General features: G+C 54.9%; 2 protein-coding genes across 3 annotated transcripts in view; one reads left to right on the top strand and one right to left on the bottom strand.

The window, feature by feature from the left end:
- Cacna2d4 (calcium voltage-gated channel auxiliary subunit alpha2delta 4) overlaps positions 1–3,226 on the bottom strand; it is a 118,599-nt gene that overhangs the window by 25,939 nt on the left and 89,434 nt on the right. The window lies entirely within an intron of this gene.
- The window catches only part of Lrtm2 (leucine rich repeats and transmembrane domains 2), a 15,717-nt gene that overhangs the window by 3,894 nt on the left and 8,597 nt on the right, over positions 1–3,226 (top strand). For both annotated transcript variants that reach the window (XM_031383165.1, XM_031383166.1), the window contains exon 2: positions 2,571–2,777. The gene's annotated coding sequence lies outside the window, so the exon portion shown is untranslated. The remainder of the gene's footprint in view (positions 1–2,570; positions 2,778–3,226) is intronic.

The following is a 3,226-nucleotide window of genomic DNA, read 5'->3' as shown; positions in this document are numbered from 1 at the left end:
GATGGGGGTGGGGATGGGAGTGAGGGTGGGGTGTGGGGGTGGGGATGGGAGTGAGGGTGGGGTGTGGGGGTGGAGATGGGGTGAGGACCTCCGACTCCATTCTGCCTCCCACTCCCACAGAGTGTTAATTTATTCCAGCAGTTGGCCAGTGCCTGCTGCAGCAGCTGTCCTCTGCCTCCCAATGTAGGTCACCCCTTTCCTGAGGAGCTTCTGTGTTTCAGGGCCAGAAGGGTCTTTTGCTGGGAGCTGTGTGAGTGGACTTAGGGTGGAAAGGCTAGGAAGGGCCCCTCCCCCACATCTCTCCAAGGATCAGGATAGCACTGACATCAATCAGAGGAGACAGGTCGGCTACCTAGGCAGAGCGGGGTGGGGGGGGAGGGTGTTTCCTCCTTGACTCCTGGCCTCTTTTCTCCGGAGGATCCCAGTCCCAGGAGTCCTTTCTGCTACTTCAGTAGACAACAAACACCCTGGTCTGCATTGTTTGCTCATGGCTCCCTGGGCATCATAAGCATGGTGGTTCTGATGGGGAAGAGTAAGAGGAAGAACCTTGGAGCCTCAGGTGGAGGTCAACCTGAAGGAGGCTTCTCCACAGCCTGTTCCCCCGTGGGAGGGCAGAGACCTGGGAGCAGAAGCTGGCCTGGACCTTCATCGATCCCTGGGCCTGAAGAAAATAACTGGCCTGGCTTTAAGGCTGCCTCAGCGGATCTTCCTGCCAGGCTGGAAGTGCCCCTGTGCCTCCCTGCTGGGGGTATGCAGGGACTATGAGGCATCCTTCTGCTGCCTGAATGGTGGCCTCTAAGTGGTGCTGGAATGTTGCCAGCAAGGCATGTGTATGTGTGTGGGTGTGCATGCATGTGCCGACGGACATTCCTAGCTACTTGTGTGTGGGAGTGCATGTGTGCAAGCACGTGTGTTATGACACACTCAGTTGCATAGTTTTTTTGTATGGGCCTACCTCATTCCCCTTCAAGGCTGTATCTGGGAGCTCTGTGCACACACAAGTGTGTGTCCCTGCAGGCTGACAGCCATCAGGAAGTGGGCAAACAAGCCTGACTCAGAAGCCCGTGACCTATCCTGACTGAGCACGTAACCCTGGCAAGCTGGTTATGATACCTGTGCATTTGGGTGACTGCAGCCTGCTAGTTATTTAACACGTACTGTGACCGTGGTTTGTCTGATGTGTTGAAGGTCAGGGATGGGGGGCGGTCATTGCAAGAGGGAGACTGCTGTCTGAGACGGCAGGTCTGTATGAGCATTGATGTGAGGGGCAGAGATACCGAGAATAAGGACATGGCGAACATGACATGCAGTGAGGACCTGTGATGGGTCACAGCCTGCAGCAGGCTCTGGCATCCGTGAGATTGACCTCCCTTGATGGTGAAGAAGCCCACCCTAGGCTCAAGGTCAGGGTCTTTTGCTTATATTCCTTATGTGATGTCATTCATGCCAACTCTGTTTCTACCCACCGGCCATCAGGTTGTCACTTTTAGGGTTGGGAAACTGGGACAGAGTTTAAGCAGTGAGTCAGAAGGAGATGGAGGGCATGAATTTGAACCCAGAGATTCTTTGCCCATGAATTTGAGCCAGGAGAGCCCTGGGAGAATGAAAGCCAAGCCACTGTAACTCCTGAGTGCTGGGCCCACACACTTGTCTTCTGTCCTCGGTCTACCGCGGTGCAAACCCTGCTGGACCCTTCACAAGCTGTTGCCTTCTAACCAGGAAGTGGGGAAGTGAAGTCAAGGCTGACAGATGGGTACTGCATTCCTGAGCAAGCTACGGAGCCTGGGAGCAGAGCAGAGCAGAGTATCTGAGGGCCCCATAGGTCACAGCAGCACAGGCCACCTTGGTGGTTTCCTGAAGATCACTAAGGTGGCATGCAGTGGAGGTAGAGAATAGAGAATGCAGCTGGGTGTTGTGGCACACGCCTTTAATTCCAGCACTTGGGAGGCAGAGGCAAGTGGATCTCTATGAATTTGAGGCTAGCTTAATCTACATAATAGGTTTCCAGCCAACTTTAGGTTCAAACAGCAAAACATCGATTAAATGGGGTCAGGATGGGGTTGGAGATGCAATGGGCGCATTCTCTGAACCTGAGGGAAACCTGGCTAGGCGGCTCAGGCTTCTCGACCAAATGCTCAAGCATCCAGCAGCTCGGCTCACCTCAGTGTCTCCACTCTGCCATTGGCTGGGAGCTCCAGAGCGAAACAGAACTCTGAGGGCTGCAACTGAAACTATACAGGGGGCAAGAGCTTGGCAAGCAAGGAAGGCAGAAACCTGCAGCTATCCTCGGAGGAGTGGTCCCAGAGAACAGGACCCTTTGGGCCCTAAAAGGGAGCTGGGCTACACCACAGCCTCCCTTATCTGATGCTCTCCGGGGAAGGAGAAGGCTGGCAGGGCGTAGGCTCTGGTTCCCCACCTCACATCTCGAAAGGTGCCAAGGAGACCTTGGGTCCCTTTAGGGGACACTGGGTTGTGGAAGGCCCTAGAAAAAGTAAGTTGCCTACTTGCCCCCTGGAAGAGTAGCCTGCTGCCTACTTGGCAACTGCTAGCCATTTCACCCTTTCCTCTAGGTCTTCGTGTCTCCCGGGCCAGCAGCAGAACAGGAACCCCTGAGCTGCGGTAGTTATAAGATCAGCTAGCTGGCAGAAGACCAAGCCTGTAATTCACCTCAAGGTGATAGTGGGCTCAGAAGCAGGGGGTGGTGTAGCAGCTCACACCCCACCTGTCAGCAGGAGCTGCGAAGGGAAGGGCTTGGCCTCTGCTTCCCCACAGCTATGGTAAGCTGGGCATTGGGGGGAATGGTGCATCTAGGTGGAGGGGCATGTTGTGTGTGGGAGGAGCTGGGGTCTTCCTCACTGACCTAGGAGAGATGCGCCTTCATTTTCTCCCCTGTGGTGTGGTAAGCCTGGGGGAGGAAGCGATATTGCAAGGGAATATTTTTTTAAAGCCCATCAGAGTGTAAAGAGGCCTCAGAGGAGTGAGGGAAAGATAGGGGATGTAGGGGGGGGTCAGAGCTGGGGTTCAGCCAGCAGTTGTCGTGCCTTCTAGCCCACCCCAGGAGGTAAATATCGTGTTTGATCCTCTTGACTCCCCTCCTTGCAGAGCACCAGGAGCAACAGGAGAGGGGGTGAAGAATTGTAAAGAGATACCTAGGCCTTGTCCCTGACCCCTGGGCTGGAACGGGCTCCAAACGCTTTGCTCCACCTCTCTCTCTCTCTCTCTCTCT

The sequence above is a fragment of the Mastomys coucha genome, unplaced genomic scaffold, assembly GCF_008632895.1.
Source record: "Mastomys coucha isolate ucsf_1 unplaced genomic scaffold, UCSF_Mcou_1 pScaffold20, whole genome shotgun sequence".
NCBI lineage: Eukaryota > Metazoa > Chordata > Mammalia > Rodentia > Muridae > Mastomys > Mastomys coucha.
The sequence above is the reverse complement of the archived record's forward strand: the minus strand, read 5'-3'. Positions and strand labels throughout refer to the sequence as shown.